The sequence below is a fragment of the Apodemus sylvaticus genome, chromosome 9, assembly GCF_947179515.1.
Source record: "Apodemus sylvaticus chromosome 9, mApoSyl1.1, whole genome shotgun sequence".
Classification (NCBI taxonomy): Eukaryota; Metazoa; Chordata; class Mammalia; order Rodentia; family Muridae; genus Apodemus; species Apodemus sylvaticus.
Window position 1 is genome coordinate 3,498,458 of NC_067480.1, and position 20,010 is coordinate 3,518,467.

Here is a 20,010-nt window from a genome sequence, read left to right on the forward strand (position 1 = left end):
ACTTGAATATTTAGAAGAAGTAAAAATAAGTCTTACTTTCTCCAATGGGAAAGATTGTGCAGGTTTTATAAAATAAAATGTTGATTAAACTTAGCTCTAGTAATAAAATGTATGAGTAAAATGCAGACATAACTAAAGATAGAATAAGTTACTTTATCTGTCTACATCTCTCAACAAACCCACGTGTTCTGATATCTTCTACTGTGACAGTGACTGAAATGTGTTGAATATCCTAAATATTGCAGAGAGGATGTGAAATAAGTTGCTATTTTTTCTACCAAATCTACCAGTTTAACAATAAAGATTCACTGAATTCAGTACAATAATCCAGTATCTTATGCTCATTTATTTCGTATCCTTTACTATTCATCATACTTAATTTTATTGGTGTTATTTCATCTTACTATCTTAAAAATCTGAGTTCTTTTTACTTATTTAATTATTTATTCATTTATTTTTTATAATTTTTTATTTTCAATATTCTATGTTTACATTCCAAATGATTTTCCCTTTCCCAGTCCCCCCCTCCCTATAAGTTCCCTAAGCCCTCTTCCCTCCGCCCATTCTCCTATCAACCCACTCCTACTTCTCTGTCTTGGTATTCTCCTACAAGACTGGAACAAGCATTTTCAGGACCAGGGAGTTCTATGTATGCCAGATTTTTAGCCAAAGATCCTATTTATTTACTAAGATATCATTGTGTCTTGATGTTCTGAGTTTCTTTTCAGTTATATCAAAATACTAAATTGATTTTTAAAAAATATTTTTTAATTAGATATTTTCTTTATTTACATTTCAAATGCTATTTCCTTACCTGGTTTCCTCTCCGAAAAACACCCTATCCTCCCTCCCCCTGCTCACCAACCCACCCACTCCCGCTTCACTGTCCTGGCATTCCCCTATACTGGGGCATTGTGCCTTCTTAGGACCAAGGGCCTCTCTTCCCTTTGATGTCCACCAGGGCCATCCTCTGATACATATGCAGCTGGAGCCATGGGTCACTTTTAAGCCCTTTTTACAGTCCAGATTTTATCCCCCTCCCAGTCTGTGCCCCCAAACCATTCCCTGTCCCATGCTCCCACCTGTCTCTAAGAAGATACCCCCCACCCCCCACCTCACCATGCCTTCCTACTCCCTGGGGCCTCAAGTCTTTTGAGGATTAGGTGCATATACGGCATACTAGTTATTGGTGTCTATTTAGCTTAACATACATTTCACATTTGCAGTGATGAAAAACTTCTTAATATCATCTAACTAGATTTTAATATTAAGAAAAAACAGGTATGAGTCTTTCTGAGCTTTCAAAGCACCAATTTCTTTATTAAGATTTAACCAATAAGAAACTCAAGTGGCAATTATTTATTAATCCATCTAATATGCATCTACTAAAGACAAGGGCAGCATCACTGTTCTAGTGTTGGAGCAAAAGTCGATGAAGAAATCATATATGTATGTGTGTGATCGACAGGTACCGAGTCCCCACAATTCCACACTGACCCTTCTCTTTCCACTCCATATTCTCATACTTCTTTATAAATACTAATGAACAATAACCCCTCAACTACTAGCAAGATCCAGTAATCAATAACTATGCCATACACTTGTGGATTTTTTAGTATCAAGCACAGACAACTGATAAGAAACACTTTGATACCTGCTTATGTTGGATAAATAGTTCTTTAAAATTTCCTAAAGAAATTATGCCTATTAACTTATCCCTCTGAGTTTTTCACAAGTCCATTTTCCTCTTTCTTTGTGTTCCTAATAAAAATTAAAAAATTATGTTTAACCTGAAAATTGTAGTTGGTTATATCTTAACAATTGTCGCTGCTAATTTTAGAATGAACAATCAGTCTAAACTCTTACTCCTTTAATATTTTATCAGCTGACATTCCAATCAAGTTGTACAAGTTGAATAGTAACATTTAATATATAGGTTTATGTGTATATGAAACAGGGTCTGATTCTGTAGTTTAGACTAGACCGGAATTCATTATGTAGCTCAAGGTGACCTAGGACTTGCAGTTATTTTCTTCCTCAGTCTTCTGAGTGCTGTGACTCCATCACTGAGCCACTATATTAGTTGTCTGTTGCATTGCTGGGACTGATCATACTACAAAGTGACCTAAAAATGAAATGGTTTGTGTATGAAGCCATGGTGGTAGGGATTTGGTGACTGGTCATATTTTATCTGTTGCCATAGAGGGTATTGAATGTTAATGGCATATCAAATGATTCCCATGAAAAAGGAAGAAGAGGGCCCTAATCCTGGAAAGGCTTGATCCAGCATTGTAGGGGAGTACCAGGACAAAGAAAAGGGAGGGGGAAAGATAGGAGAATGGATGGAGAGAAGAGGATTTATGGGGCATATGGAGGGGCGGGGGACTGGGAAAGGGGAAAGCTTTTAGAATGTAAACAAAGAATATAGAAAATAAATAAATTAAAAAAATGTTAATGGTCATCCTACTTTCTCCTTTCAACTGAGGCCAGGATACTGCCTCCCCCAAACATACCACTCATAAGTGATCCTGTCTACAAAGTGAGTCTCCTTCTACAAGTAACTTAATATAGATAATCCTGCAAATGCATTTCCAGAAGCTTGTGTCCCAAGTGAGACTAGATCCTGTCAAATTAACAAATCACTGTTAACCATCATAGCCAGCATGTCCAAGTATTTATGAATATTTATGACTAAATGGATGTTGAAAAGGCAGCTATTGATGTGCAATATAAAAGTCAGAGATGTATAAGAGTCTTAGTACTATGGATTTTTAAATTAGTTTGCCTTCAAATTCCTTAAAATATTGTCCACCTAACTGACTTGTTCTGGCATGAGTCATAGAGAGGAGAGCAAATTATCAGTAGCATATATACCTGGACTTTGCTAAAAGTTACCAAACTCAGTTGCTAATTTTCTTGAGAATAACAGAGACACCTATATATATGAAATATATGTAAATATAAATGTGTACCTCTATGCGATGGGTTCATTGAAATGGCCACCTGAGGCTCATAGGTAGCACCACTATTGGGAGGTGTGGCCTTGTTGGAGTAAGTGTGGCCTTGTTGGAGCAGTGTGCCACTGAGGATGAGCTTTGAGGTTTCAAGGCTCAAGCCAGGCCAAGTGTCACTCTCTTTATTTGTTGTCTGCCAGTCTATATGTAAAACTTTCAGCTAATTTCCCAAGCAACTTGTCTGCCTGCATGCTGCCATGCTTCCCACCACGAAAATGATGGACTGAACCGCAAAACTGAACCGCAATTAAACGTTTTTCTTCATAAGTGTTGCTGTGGTCATTGTGTCTCAGCCATAGAAAACCCTAACTAAGGCAATATATTTATAGTCAGTTGTTATACTTATATTCAGTATACCAAGGAGCAGGTTTTCTTTGAGTAAAACACATGAAATAAGGTGGTTTAGCTGGACACAGTGGTTCACATCTGCAATCCCAATGTGCACAAAGCTGAAAGACTGGGATACAGAGATGCCAAATCCAAATCTACTTAATAAAAGAAATGCAGACTGTGTGATGAACTCTAAGAAATCATTCCATTTTGTTATAAATACTGTATTATTACAAAGATTCTGAAACTTTATATCAGCATTTCAGAGAGGGTAAGATGTGATGCCACATGGTTGTAATCCTACGTGGGGAGGCTAAGGCAGGGGGATTATAAATCTGAGACCAGGCTGACAAAAAGCAATACCTATAGACAGAAGCAAAAATCAACACAAATGTGCAGTATTCTTCACTGCTGTATGATGTATTTTTGTAAAATAAATAAACAAACAAATAAAACAAAACGAGTCATACTTTTCACCACAACACTCCAGATGTAGAGGCAGGCTAATCTCTATGAGTTTGATACCAGCCTGGTCTACTTAATGGGCTCTATGTCAACTAAACCTATATATTGTACACTGTCTCAAAGAACAAAAAAAACAATTAAAAATCTTTGTAATACAATGGTTCTTGAAAATAAGGACAGGATGGACAGGTACCCAATGATGACCAATTCTCATAAATCCATCATTATGAAGAGTAAATTAAAAGTGTGTGACACTGAGACCATCTTATGGACACTCCTAATTTCCCTTCCAACTTCACTGAGCAACACAACTGGGGCAGGTTCTGTACCAACAGCATTCCAGTGAGGAGTGTGAAGACTGAAATACCCTGGATCTTCAAGGAAATATTTGACTTGAAAGTGTTAACAAGTCCTTGTATCCATTAAGGTAGCTTTTCTTAGTTTCTACACAGAAGAGAAGGGTTCTTTTATGCAAGCAACAACTGGATTTACTCTCCTGGGAGTAAAAAGAGAAGAAACAGCAAGCACAGTTCCCTGTGCCCTGGCAGCATACATCTGACTCAGAGTGCAATTTGCTTGCAGACAGGATCCTGGTATGGCTGTCCTTTGAGAGGCTCTACCAGCATCTGACTAAGACTGAGCCTGGGGACCCCAATGGAAGCATTATGGAAAGGGCCAAAGGAGCTGAATGGGATCGAAACTCCGTAGAAAAAACAACAATATCAATTATCTGGACCCCTCAGAGCTCCCAGGGAGTAAACGTCCAGCCACAGTATACATGGGCTAGTCCATGGCTCTTGCTATATATGTAGCAGTGGATGGCCTTTTCAGTGGAAGGAGAGGTCCTTAGTCCTGTGGAGGCTTGATACCCTAGAGGAGGGGGATGCTAGAGGATTGAGGCAGGAGAGGGTGGGTGGGTGGGGAGCACCCTCTTAGAGACAAAGGAAAGGGGGAGGCAATGGGGGGGTTCTTGGAGGAGAGACTGGAAAGGAGGATAGTACATGAAATGTAAACAAATGAATAAATAAAAGTTATGCAGTTGACAACAGCAAATATGTCGTAAGTTAGCAAACACCGTAATGGATGGTCTGGATGATCTTGTCTCAATTTCATCATCTGGCAACACTTCAGTCTCAAAAACACAGATCCGTTTGTTTAACTTGTCAAGTCCACCCATATGGGACCTGGGAAGCTTGTTCTGACAGAGTGAATGTTATAAGCATTAGGGATGGACATGGGTTTAGTGTTCGTGTAATTATCAATGGGAATTAATGAAATATTAGGATGATGGTGTGCACCCAACGAAGAGCAGTCACCTCAATAGCAAAGAGCAATAACTGTCTGGGCAGCTGAGACTCTTTGAGTCAGTTCTCAAATAGGCATTGTTGAGATAAAATATGCTTAAAGTAAAGGAGATATTACTGAGAGCCTGAGACATGAAAGATGAAAAGGAGAGGTTATCATATTGTTAGGGTCGGAGAATTTGGAGAAAATCCACCATGAAAACCAAATTTGAGCTGACAGAAATTTCTTTATTCAAAAAGCTGATTTATCATGGAGAAGGCTGGGATTGGGATCCAAACCCAGTCAGCAGGAGATAGGACAGAGCAACTTTTTAAAGAAAAAAAAAAAGAAAAAAAAAGAAATTCTCTCACCTTATGTAGTGTTAAGGGTAGGGCAATCAATCTGAACATGCATGTTGTATCTTTCTGCCTGTCTTTCATACCTGGCACCATAAGTGAGTTACTACCTGTCCTCAAATACCTCAGAGGGCTTCCTTGACAACTAAGCCTGGATCAAAAGCAGCCAACAAGAGCCTCCTTAGCAGCTACTAGGTTTCAGTCCTGACTGGGTAGTGAACAACAAAGCAAGTGTAAAATATTGTGGTATAAGATCATGTGGGAGGGGATCTGAGGACAGAAGTGGTTTCTGGGAATTTAGGTGTTTCCTAGAATTCATCCCAGTACAAGATGGAAACTATATACAAGATAGGCTTTCTAAGCTAAAGTGGCCTCTAACAATGTAAAATGGGAGGCTTGGGAACTGTATGTGACTTAATGTATTTTAAAAGGCTTTATGTAGCAAAAATACTAGATTTACTTTGACATCTTGAACTGGCATGATTAACATAATAGCTAATGAGTGACTGACAACTAGAGCATAAAGGGCTAAGGAAAATATGAAATAGAAAGTGCCAAGAACTGACAATACTGGTAAAAAAAATTCATTATATATTTCTAGGTGGTCAATTTCTAATGACTCTTGGAGGAAACATTTAAACTGGAGTAGAAAATTCATCTTTATCTTGAGGGTTTGCAATGCAAGTTTGGAGAGAAGAAAGTTTGGGATTAAGAATCTTTTGACACAAAACACACATGATCATAAATAGATGATTCATTACAGGCCTGGACACAACACACACATATGATCGTGAAGAGCTAATTCATCAACAGACTTTCTGAGACATCATTCTGAGACTTGTATACCATTTAACTTAAGGAAATCAATAGAAATGCTATCTTTAATGAAATTGGTAAGTTTAATTCCCAACACATGACCATATCCTAACTGCTGAGAAACATGCTTTTGTCTGATGAAAGGAACACGGGTCCTGATGGACACTTCAAGGGAATTTTAAGGAGGACTAGAGTTTGGACGTGAGCATAAAGGGATACACTGAGAGACCAACTGTGATGTTCAAATGCACCAGTGAATGAACGGTTCCAAATAAAGGCTGAGTGCAGTCATCTCCAAAGAGAGAAGCCCTTTAGCAGCACAGGCAACATCCCCTCTCTTCCTAGAGGAATCAGCTGCCTGCAGGCAGGGCTAGAGAAGGGTACACAGGAAACAAACCACAACAATGGGAGTGGAATCAGGATAAGTGATAGGCTTCCTGACACAGGCTTATCAGTGCTTGAATTTGGACACAGAAGCTATAGTTTAGTGTCCGTGAACCTGGGGTAGGTTGTGGATTTTAATTCTGTAGGTATAGGTCTCATGGGTTCCACTGCAGCTTTTCCTGCATGGTAGTAGCAGGATTTGTGCACATGATGTTGATGCTTATCTTTGGAAGTTTTACAAGTAAACTCCAGGAATAGTTCTGATAGCCAGGTGGCTGCCTTGATCAGCACTTACAATAAGGAGGTGGATTCACATCATTGTGACAGCTTCTTAGGTGTCAGATTAACTCTTGTAAGTCCTGACATGATGTCTGTGACCTAGACTACTGGAGGACACATTACTACTAGACACAGTGGGACAAAGGGAATCTTAGATGCTTCCTGTGTAAGTAAATACAGAGACATTGAGCACAGCTATAACAAGTCAGAAGGGATGTGGAAATTAAAGCTCACATGCCTGAGGATATTCCTGTGCCTACAACTCTGAGAATTGATCTAAGGAGAACAGGATCAATGGAGAGAAGTATCTGTGAGGGCAGGAACAAGAGGTGGTGGAGCAGAAGGCACAATGTAGCAGAGACAAAAGACTAACACAAAATATTCTTGGAGATAAAGAAAATGTGAGGCAGGAAGGCAGTCTTCTAAGGGAAAACCAGTGATGGCATGGTTCTCAAAAGTCCTAGGGTAGCTTGAGTGTAAGTAGCCAGATTTTTGAAGGATGATTAACTTGTCACATTTAGAGGGAAGATGCATTTGGAAAGCCAAATGAATCCTGAAGGAATCTGGTTCTGCATCCTTTATTACAGGGAAATGTAGAAGACAATGTGGAAAAAAGATCGTGAGTTGGATCCCAGACATTAAACCATTGGAGTTTGAGTTTTGCTTTTGGTTGTGACTGTGTCCTGATAAGTTTCCCATTTGGAGGAATAAAGTATTTTAGTAGAGCCCACAGTTAAGAGACTTTGAATTTTTAAAAGACTTTGAATTATAAAGATATTGGACATTTTAAAGTGATTGAACTTTTAATATGTAAAGACTGTGGGACTTTTAAAGTAATTTAGATCTTGGGGATGAATAAGAAAGTAAGGGTTGAGGCTTAATAGTGATGTGTTTGTGTGTCACGTTAACAAAGGGTCAATTGAACTGGCTGGTTTTGTGTGTCAACTTGACACAGGTTGGAGTTATCACAGAGAAAGAAGCTTCAGTTGGGGAAGTGCCTCCATGAGATCCAGATGTGTGGAATTTTCTCAATTAGTGATCAAGAGGGGAGGGTCCCTTGTCGGTGGTACCATCCCTGGCCTGGTATTCTTGGGTTCTATAAGAGAACAGGCTGAGCAAGCCAGGGGAAGGAAGCCAGTAAGGAACATGGCTTCTGCATCAGCTCCTGCTTCCTGACCTGCTTGAGTTCCAGTCCTGACTTCCTTTTGTGATGAACAACAATGCAGAACTATAAGCTGAATAAACCCTTTCCTCCCCAACTTGCTTTTGGTCATGATGTTTGTGCAGGAATAGAAACCCTGACTAAGACAACAAGCAAGGCCAGTAAGAGAGAAAAAATTTTTCAAAGAATGCAGTACGAGAATAAAAAGTCTGTAAGAGTACCACTGAGTTTGTTTTGTGTTGGCCATCTATTGCTTGGGATTTGGCCTGCCCCTAAGTGCTACCAGGTTCCTGCTCGCTCTACTTTTGTTATCAGAAAATGTGAGTGAAGGCCACTTCAAATATTTCTATTTTTATTAGTTAATACTTGTAGGAATTGCCCCAGATATGTTCAGCTATCAGCTTGACATGGAGCCAAGGAATGGGGAATCTCCACTGATAAGTTGTCAAAATCAGATTGGTCTGTGGGCAAGGCTTAGGAGACAAGAGAGGCCTCACCCACTGTGGGTGGCCCTATTCCTAGGCTGGGTGGCCTGGGTTGAATAAGAAGCTAGCAGAGCATAAGTCTGGGAGTCAGCTAGTAAGCCAGATTCCTTTGTGGTTTCTGCCTCAGATCCTACCTTGAGTTCCTGCCCTGAATTCCCTCAATTGTGGACTGTGACCTAAAAGTTTAAGCCAGTAAACCCTTTCTTTCCCATGTTGACCATGGTCATGGTGTTTTTTCACAGCAGTAAGGAAAATAGAACAATACCAAGTACACATTTTCTAAAAATTAATGGATAAGTAAGGAATAAGGAGAGGCACTTGTCATTAAAAATTACTTCAGGGGAAATATATTTTATAGGTACTGCTTAAAGAATATGAGTATCAGAACTCAACATTTTTAAAGTGATTTTAGCTGAGCTAGTCTATAAAATCGAATCACCAGCCCTCCTTTCTAGGCTGGCAAGAGCCAATGGCTGAATAGGAAGTATTCAGTTGAAAAGGACACCCTGACAGAGAAGGCAGAGGGCTTCTACTAGTTGCTTCATGGTCATGGCAGGCCTGAAGTTGAGTCTGTCATGACATCTTTTATAATTCACTAAAGACTGCCAGAGTAGGAATGCTGCTGAAGAACCCAAGGGTGACAATTGATTTTACAAATTAAAATCCAAGAGAACAGAAACAGAGGAGTGGTCACATGCTTGATCTGTCAATCAGCGCTCAGCAGGTGTACAGGGTAACAGGTGACCAGTGATGCCTTGTTTTAATATGAGCACTGTAGGCAGGAAGTCAGCACTTTCCTATAACAACACAAACAGGGAAAACAAAACATGCACGTCTTCTACTTTATGGCCTCTTTTCAATCTTTAATAAACTTTGTAGAAGCAGGATGCAAATTGCCCTTCGGGGAGTGATCTGGGTGTTTTGTGTTTCTGTTAAAAGGAGAATGAACACTTGACAGTAAGAACTGGGATGCAGATTATGTTATTAAAATTTAAAGTCAAACGCTTAGTAAAGAGAGGGACAGACACAGGAATGAGGTTTCATTTCAGAGCAACTATTGCCTGTTAAGCTAAGATGCTGGACATTGAAATTAAGAGGGCTCTGACTGGAGCATCAGTGGCATATATGATGACACTGGGGCCAGAGAACACAAGGGGGTATTGCTCTCAGTGCTCTGTAAGACAATGTAAGTGAACACAAAATTCTCATGGAGTAGCTATTGAAACTCATTGCACATTAGGTGGAGTGAGAAAGGTCTCTGTACCAATCAATACAGAGTACAGGCACTGAAACAGTTTTACTGAGCCTTGTAAAATGATGGATTTTATTTTATTTTTATATTTGACTTGGTATCATGTATATAGGTATGGTTTTGTTTAATTATGAAAGACTAATACTTTCTTGATTAGACATTCACCCAAGCACACTATTTGGTTTGTTACATCAAAATAGTTGAATGGTCTGAAAATCAGTTTTCCAAATTTGGGTTCTTACCAGGTATGATGTGTACCTGTGTGTACATGCTGTGTTTTACACATACGTGGTCATTTTACATTTACTGCTAAAGAGGACTCAGTTTTTAGTCAGAGTAGAGATACTTGAAGCTACCAAGAGCAATTGAAACAATACATAAAAAGCCATCCTATTAGGTTCCATGAGTCAGCTACCCCACCCACTCTAAGGCTCAGGAATACTGCAGAAGAGGAGACTGGACGTTATGTTAAGAGCTGGCTGATAGGTGGGAGGATTATGAAAAGCTGTTACCTAACTTGCTAGAACTTAATTCCCAAAACACCTGCCTTATGTCCACACACTGCCAGTCCCACCAACCATCAGCCAAAGAAGACCTAGATTCTCAGAGGGTATAAGGACCATTACTACAACTACTACGACGACGACTATGACTATGAAGACTATGAAGACTACTACTACTAATACTACTATTATTACTACCTCTTCTACTACTACTACTATTACTTCTTCTTCTCCTCTTTCTTCTCCTTCTCCTCCTCCCCCTTTTCCTTCTCCTCCTCTTCTTCCTCTTCTTCCTCCTCCCTCACCCTCCTCCTCCTCACCCTCCTCTTCTTCCTCTTCTTCTTCTTTTTAAATTATTTTAGTTATTTACATTACAAATATTGTCCCAATTCCTGGTTGCCCCTCTACCAGTTCTTCACCCCATACCTCATCCCCTTTGCTTCTAAGAGGGTGTAACCCCACTCACCCACCTACACACCACTTCCACCTCACCCCACTAGTATCTCCTTTCCCTGGGGTATCAAGTTTCTACAGGATTAAGTGCATCCTCTCCTACTAAGGCCAGACAAAGCAGTTCTCCTCTACATACATAGTGGGAGCAATGAGAGTCTGAGACCAACATGCATATGCTCTTTGGTTGGTAGCTTAGTCTCTGGGAGATCTGAGGGATATAGGTTAGTTGATGTTGTTGTTCTTCCTATAGGGTTGCCACTCCCTTCAGCTCCTTTAATCCTTTCCCTAACTCTTCCATAAAGATTACAGCAATGCTTGGTTGTAAGTATCAGCATCTGTCCTAGTCAACTGTTCTTAGAACCTCTCAGAGGTCAGCCATGCTAGTTTCCGGTCTGAAAGCACAACCTGGCATCAATAATGGTGTCGGGTTTAGGGCCTGACCATAGGATGGATTCCCGGTTGGGCCAGTCTCTGGATGACCTTTCCTTCAGTCTCCGCTCCATTTTTGTTCATGAATTTCCTTTAGATAGGAAGAATTCTGGGTCAAGACTTTTGATGATGGGTAGGTGTCTCCATTCCTCAAATGGGGCCCATGTCTGTCTACTGGAGGTGGTGTCTCTTAAGATTCCATCTCCCCACTGTTGGGCGTTTTGGCTAAGGTTATCCTGATTGGGTCAGGGACCTGTTCTCTAGTTGTGCATCATCTGCCGCGTCTACTAGGCTCTCACCGATAAGATCAATTAGGTGAACACACAGACAGCTCTGGTTCATCTTAGTAGGACATAGAACAAAATCAATATTGTACAAGAAATGTTTAGGGTGGAGGGGATTTATATGGTGTTCAGAATGGGGGACGTGAGAGTGGTCAACACCCAAAGCAGACATGAAATCTGCAAAATAAAAATAAAATTTGAAAAGCACTGCTAGTTTGCTATTATGAAATAAATACTGTAAATGGTTGTTTACTTCTATTAGTGGACTCGAACTAAAATTAGTGCAAGTAACGTAGCAGAATGGCCAGAGATCAAACTATAGTTTCGAGTGATTAGAAATGGTTAATCTGTGAAAACCATCCTCTTTGTCACCATTTGGATTTCATTGAAGTATGTTATACAGTATCAATGGATACTGTGTTTTTGAAAAGAGAAACAGTAGTAAAAATACAAAAGACTCATCAATTATGAATATGCTCATTGATTACCACTTTTCCTATTTTCCTTCCTGATGTTTAAACATAGCTTTGTATTTATGGGTATGTTTATATTTGTGTGTATATGCATGTGTGTGTGTGTTTATATGTGTGTATACATGTATATACATATATGTATACATGTGCATGTTTCTGTGTGCATACACATGTGTATACATGTGTACAGGTACGTGTGTACATGTGGGTGTGTATCAACAAGATTAGTAGGCTGTATTTTAGCAAGTCTCTTAATGTTGTAATATTATAAACATTTTCTTTTGCATGAGTTTCCTAAAAGACTGTATTCACAGTTCATATTTGCCAATACTATAATACTGATTACTAATTTCTTCTTAATTAAAATTTGAGGAAAAAGATACTTTATAAATATTGCTTTTTGATGACATCTTTAGGGTAAAATTTTCCTTGTGATTTATGAAATAATATATTTCAAGGAATGTGGCTTGGGGTCTAAATACACACACACACACACACACACACACATACACACACACATTTTTTTATTAGAAAAATTAGGTTAAGTGAAATTTAATTTCAAGGACTGTGTTTCCCCTTTGCTCAAAAATAGAAACCAAAGAAGTAATGGGTTATAGCGCCAGTAGGATTGGCATGGGATAGAAACAAACACAGCATGGGAGAGGCCCAGAGCGACAGTCTGCAGCACTGTTTGTCTTCCACGTTGGCTGACCTGGTCCACAGAAGCCCACATACAGTCTCCTCTGTAACGAACAGCTCTGAAATGTGGTCATTCATTTATTTATTTTTAGTGCAGAGAATCCAACCTCGGGCCTTTTGCCTTCTCATTTAGCTGTCTACCACTGAGCTGCATGTGTCCCCCACTTCCTCATCTAGGTAACTGTGTGGCTACAACACACAGCATTTCAGAGGGAAAGGGGGTGTGGCCTGAGTATACTGGAAGGTCTATACTGACATCTAGACTTGGATTCATTATGATCCCTGTCCTCAGAAAGCACCAGTATTCTCTACACACAGCAAGCTGGCAAAAAGCAGTGAGCTGACATAGGGTCACTTTCCAAGAAAGAAGGATGTGTTAAGTCCACATACACAGTTCATTAATGCTGGTTTGTCTGGTTGCCACATTTGAAGAAGCATGACCAACCATATGCGTTAAATAGTCAGTTTAATTTGAAATAAAGTTGCCCATCTCTTGGTGAAGGGGTGAAGGGATAGACAAATTCATCTGTTCCTCATCTTGATGTTACATATTCAATTCCACACACTTAAAATAATAACAGTAAGAACTACTTTCTGTTAAAAAAACAAAACAAAACATTTAACTATTTAAACTATTTCCAAACAACATTGAATGCATTTGCTTTGCAGAAGGTTTGCTTCTACCAAAAAATAAAAAATAAAAAAATTGAAGACTTATCAGACAATATCTATAAGACTCCCCCATCTTTCTGTAATCTGCCTCTGATACTCCTACCAAAGTGTCTGGAAAACACCTTGATTTGTGAGTTTCCTTTGTTTTGTGATGACAATGGTTCATGTATTCACTTCCTCTTTGGGACATATTTAAGGCAACTTGAGTCTGCAGTCCTGGGCCAATAGTCCTTCATATATGGCTCAGAAAAAAAAAATGTTTTTGCTCAGTCTTCAGGGGTAAGAGGTGTTTTTGGATTGGCAAAAGTTGTGTTTGTGTTGGCAAAGATTGTATTGTTTCCCTGAATACAGATTCAATATCTTTTTTTAATTTATTGATATATTTATTTACATTTCAAATGATTTCCCCTTTTCTAGACCCCCCCACTCCCCGTAAGTCCCATCAGTCCCCTTCCCTCCCCCTGTTTTCCCACCCAACCCTTCCCACTTCCCTGTTCTGATTTTGCTCTATACTGCTTCACTGAGTCTTTTCAGAACAAGGGGCCACTCCTCCGTTCTTCTTGTACCTCCTTTGATGTGTGGATTATATTTTGGGTATTCTAGTTTTCTAGGTTAATATCCACTTATTAGTGAGTGCATACCATGATTCACCTTTTGAGTCTGGGTTACCTCACTTAGTATGATATTCTCCAGCTCCATCCATTTGCCTAAAAATTTCATGAATTCATTGTTTCTAATGGCTGAATAGTACTCCATTGTGTATATATACCACATTTTTTGCATCCACTCTTCTGCTGAGGGATACTAAGTTCTAACTTCGGAAAAGTATTAATGGTCATGATGAATAAGTTGGTATTTTAGGAGTTTTTGCAGCCAATCTGTGACCCACCCTTTTCTTTCCCATGCCTCTCCCTTACCCCACCATCCTCCACCAAAGAGAAAATCCAAGCATTTATGAAAAAAAAATCATTTCAAAGTAACACATCTCTACCTCATGTACTTAATTTACTTTGGTGTTAGGAGACTTCTGGCACTCCTAGGAAGGAGCAACTAAAAAGTTCATTGAGAGAAGGTTATGTTTTAGCACAGTGAATAAACCAGCACTCTAATATTCTATCTTTGGGGATGAGTAAAGCACGGCCTTACGACAAGCATGTGTTCTTAAGTGTGATGTTAATAGAATTATTTGTTCCCATCCCACGTCCCTCATCTCAAGCTGTAAGAAAATCTGCAGCACATAAATCCCATGGGTTTCAAGCAGCAGAACACTGGAGGCTTTTGCATTCTCTCTCTTTTTATTTCCACCTGGAACATAAACTATCTCCCTTGTCAATCTATGGATATAGAATTGCCTCTGACATAACATTCAAAGCTTTCTATCCACCCATTCTGAACAGCTTTACATAGGATACTTCCCATTCACTATTCTGAAAATATCCATCAATCGAGCACAATATATGCATTCTTCCACGTCTGACCACATCTGCAATGTCACATGTCCAGGTAAAATGACTTCCAGGTTATTTAACACTTACCCATGTAGGTGCTGCGAGAATGTCTCAGGCTTTGGGACAGCATTTGCTGGGCAGAGAGAGTGGGAAGATACAGGGCCTCATTGTGGCATCCAATGGTGAGGGGCAAACACCTGGAATCCGCCTTGTCCTTATGGCTCCAAAATGTCTACACAGAGTCCTAGCAACCCCTACATGACAGTAGCTTAGTTGGATATGTGTGGTTCCCAGTGGATTAATAGTGCTCCTGTGCCTTATTTTTACGTGAGTCTCAACAAACATTGGCAATGTTGAGTTGAATTTTGCTGCCAGGGTTGTAATCATGCTTTGGTTCTCCATGAGAGTAATGAATGGCTAGAACAGGAAGTGAGACAGTGTAAGATCTAACAGTGTGTGGGTATAGAGACAGAGTAGTAACAGAGACACATGGATGGGTGAAAAAATGAAGGGCACCTTGGCTTCCATGCTCATGTGTAGCAGATGTGCAGCTTGGCCTTCTTGTGGGTGCCAAACAACTTGAATGGGAGCTATCCCAAAAGTTGTTGCCTGTACATGGGATATGTTCTATTAGCTGGGCTGCCTTGCCTAGCTTCAGTGGGAGAGGAAACACCTAGCTTTGCAGAAACTTGAAGTGTCAGGGTTGGGGGGGATACCTAGAGGGGCCCCATCCTCCCAGAGGAGAAGTGGGGGAAATGAAGGAAGTTTTGGTGAAGAGGGTGATCAGGAGAGGGGCAGTGGGTGGGATGTAAAGTGAATAAGTAGTAAATAAATAAACAAATAAATATTTTTTTTTAAAATGAAGGGAAGGATCTCCAATAGTAAATGAGCTAGTACTCTCCTGTATAGGTGTCATATCTGAGATTAAAACCTTCCATTTTGAAGGAAATTCAGCTAAGACACTGTATTCTAGAAAAGAGTTGAAACAATTGGGTTTTGTAAGGGGAAGTTTAACCGTACAGTACTTCTGGGTATACTTGTCAAGCTCAGGAAGTCCCTGAAGTTCCAGATGCTCTAAGCTATATCCCCTCAAAGGACATATAAAGAGCAAAGATGCAGAAGGAAAGCTAGACAAAGTGCTGCACCTGGGAGAAGCCAAGACCAGTCCAGCTGCCTGGGAGAGGTTCAGAGCAACTGAACTACAGGGAAGGACACTGCATAACCTCTGGAAACTGCCGGCAGTTTGTTTGGCATGCACCAGGTTCCCAGTTTTTGTGAGCTGTCACCCATGCTTGGGTGTGCTTTGGTGATGCATCTGTCTTTGAGATATTTCTGCTCCAATAAGTAACGTCCTCTCATACTCCTGTAACTAACTCTAATAAAATGTACTGATGGTGCCAGGCTTTAATGGCATCTGTACTGTGCTCTGTCATCAGTCCCTATCCAGGATGAATGGATGCTTAGTCACACCTCCCAGGAGTGACGTCATACAACATGGCTCTACAAATTTCTAGCTCCATGGCCCTCGTCAAATTATATATTCTCCACTCTCCTACTTTACATTCTGGAAACTGGGCATAAAATCAAGCTCTTAGCATTGTTTACATAATCAAGTAAAGTAAGTAAAGTGTTCAGCAGAGTATAAACCAAAACTGTATCCTGAATAAATATCATCTTACCACTTTCTGAGTGATCCCCTGCTATACCTGTCAAGACCAGGTCTTATTGGTTATACATAGATACTGCTGGTCTACATAACTCAAATCATGAGTCAATAGTCAGTATTTTTTGAAAACATCCAATCAGCTAGGCACCACCTTCACTATACTATAAAATGTAAACAATAGGGAAATGGACTAATGGGAGTATACTAGGCTACAGGTAGTAAGGAGAAAGTAAAATCCATTATTATCAGTTCATGATCTGCTTTATAGCAAACATACAACATTCAAATCACCATCCATGATGGCAGTCCCATGTTCTGGCCCAGTCTCCCAGTGCCTTGATTTTGCTTTATCATAAATTGATGCATGATTCCCCTCCCTTGAACTTCCCATGAATTATAAACCCTCAAACCAGTTTGTGTCTATCACATTCATAGCATTCAAAACCCTAAGCTTATAACACACACATGCACACACACACACACGACAGGAGTGATGATCTAGCTCCATTGATAGACGATAGACATGAGTTAAGATATCAGAAGAAACCCTGGAGATGAAGAGACAACTGAACCATTCAAATAGACCATATGCTTCCAATAACTGAATGACAGTTCCTGGGCCACAATTTATTGACTTTTCAAAATCTGCAGTTCAGCTCAGGTTGTTCTGCTACAACTGTGAGTCATCTTACAGTCAGATCCAAGTTGTGTTGTCTTCTAAACCCTGTTGTTAAAGTCACTTTCAGCTCGACGGCTTTGATTAATAGCTCTGTGATGTCTACATTCTCTGTTGGATAGAACATTTTGTGTTCCAAAGTCATTCTTTACCTTTTGATCTTGACAACTTCAGTCAGCATCAACAGAATAAATAACCATTTGGGAGTGAATTCCCAAGGCCAGGCACTCTCCATAGGAATCATATTTTCGTTTCATCTCCTCTCATCTCTGAACTGAAGTGGCAGAACAGGTGGCCTCTGACCAAGTAGCTCCCCTATACCTGGCAAAGAAGCCACTTTCTGCACAGAGCTGGGATGAATTTAAATCTCCAGCATCTTTAATCATCCAACTGCATTCCCTCATAGGGCCATATCATCTGGTTCTATTTTTATGGGGTTGGACAACTACTGAGGTTGATCCTGACATGTAGATCATCTAATCTATGTGTTTAATGAGTTTATGTGTTACTCAAGATTTATATATGATATAACAACAGTCCTGCACTCATATTGACAATATCATCATTTCTGAACACCCTATATGTCAGAGATAAACCAGGAAAAGTTCCTCTTTAACAACTATACTTAGAAGGTATTAGATTTTTGCCAGTTAGGAAATGGGGACTCAGATAAAGTAAATAAGGGTTATCTGCAACATAAGATGCTAACATTTGGCAGAGGAAGGATCCTTATTAGTTGACTCTGAAAATCCCTCCTTTCCCCCCTACATATACCATGACCTAAAGAAAGTATACTAGTGCCCAATAGTATCTAATGTAATAGTATCTGCATGTATGCAAAACAGTGTTGAAGTAGAAGTTACATAGGGGGAAATAATAAAAAAAATGATCAAAACCTAAAGTAATTGTTATTTTAACATTTCCATGTTCATTGTTGGGAAAAAAATGAACTAACCCTGGCTATTTCCTAATTTCTCTGGGTGTTCCCAAGAGTCTACGCAAGCCAGGAGTAGAATAAGAGACTTGTGTCCCTTTTATCTTTGTTCTCCAGAAAGAATATTTCCCTCTTTTTCTTTTTCCATATCCCTGTATCTGTCTCTATCTCTGTCATTTCTGTCGCTGTCTGTCTCCATCTCTCCCTCTCTCCCTCTTTCCCTCCCTTCTCTCTCTCTCTCTCTCTCTCTCTCTCTCTCTCTCTCTCTCTCTCTCTCTCTCTCTCTCTCTCTCTCTATCTTTTCTTGTTCCCAGCAGGTGGGTTTGTCCATACATATATGTGTGTGACACTATGTCCAATTAACCTATTAATCTTACAAGCAAGACAATCTGTGAATCTTCTGAATTTCAAAGGCAACACTGCACATTCTCAAAATGGGCTCCCAGACTGGCAACAGTTTTACCTGCTACCTTGTGAAAGAAACAAATTTTACAGGCAGATCTGCTAAGTCTTAAATTCAGTCAGAGAAATGGCAGTTTATATTTTACTAAAACAATCAATTCTGCCGTGCAGCAAAACTTCTCAACAACTGTTATGACTTACTTTCATACAATGCAAGTGTAACTTTCCGTGGATTGCACCCTGTCAGCACAGATTCATCTAGGAAAAAAAAAAAAAAACCTTAGATCTTCCTCTTGATAGTTTCTAGTTCTGGGAAGATACTATTTCTAAGTGTGGAAGATTATTTTTCAAACCTTTCCTAGTATTGTCCAAATTCTAAATTCATAACCACAGTTCAGTATAACTCTTGAGGTTTTGTTCAGTGCCAAGTGGTTTATTACTTAGTTCAGGTAAAAATACTGACTCCGAACATTGAGGAGAGTAGGACATCCATTTTTCTATGTTGTCCATTAACTTAAAATAAGTCTTCTTTGAAAAATATAATTATTGATTATTTTATTAAAAGCTATTGTACTTGTGGGTGGTGGGTGCAAGTGGCCGTGGCAGATAATGAGATCATAGGACAACATTCAGGAGCTAGTTCTCTGCTTATCTTGTGGGTTCCAGGTATCAAACTCAGCTCATCAGGGTTGTGCACAAGGGTTGTGCTTTTTTTAAATGTGCTTATTCATTGTATAATTATGCAGAACTTGCAAAAATAATGAAAATATTAAGAACTACCTAATGTCTGTTTTATGCTTACCCCTGCAATATTATTACAGGAAATCAAGTGAAGAAAAACAAACAAGTTGTCTCCTGATGCATACTTACTGGCATGGTTCTCTACCTTTCTAGCATTCCCTAAGATCTTGACCTGTTTCCTATGACTATTACTTTCAATGTGATGGAGTTGTTAGGGTTGGTCATATCTCCTGTTTCCTGTGGTCATCACTCCCAGTGTGATGGAGTCATGAGGGTTGGTCATATCTCCTTTTTCTTGTGACTATCACTTTCAATATGGTAGAGGTATGAGGGTTAGTCATATCTCCTGTTTCCTGTGGTCATCACTCCCAGTGTGATGGAGTCATGAGGGTTGGTCATATCTCCTTTTTCTTGTGACTATCACTTTCAATATGGTAGAGGTGTGAGGGTTCGTCATATCTCCTGTTTTCTGCAACTTTCAATACCAATGTGATAGAGTTGTGAGGGGTAGCCATATCTCCTGCTTCCTGCGGTCATCACTCCCAATGTGATGGAGTTGTGAGGGTTGCTCATAAAGTCCTGCACACCACAATCATTCTTCTCTTCTTTTGAGAAGGTCCGCTTTCCTACTTCCAAAGCTCCAAAGTTAGGAACCATTTGTCATTCAATTCTCTCATCTAAAATTACCTTCTCTTTTGATAAATCTACCCAAAGCTACTTCATTTGATGCTTTTTTCCTGATCAACTGTCTCCTTTAGAATTTTATGTGTGCCCCAATGTGTGTTGCATATCAGTGACACCAA

The 20,010-nt window shown here is 39.7% G+C and overlaps 1 protein-coding gene across 1 annotated transcript in view; it reads right to left on the reverse strand.

Annotated features, from left to right (window-relative positions):
* Nucleotides 1-20,010, reverse strand: part of Dlgap1 (DLG associated protein 1) — an 865,098-nt gene that overhangs the window by 684,499 nt on the left and 160,589 nt on the right. The window contains exon 4 of the mRNA XM_052192730.1: nucleotides 18,668-18,724. The gene's annotated coding sequence lies outside the window, so the exon portion shown is untranslated. The remainder of the gene's footprint in view (nucleotides 1-18,667; nucleotides 18,725-20,010) is intronic.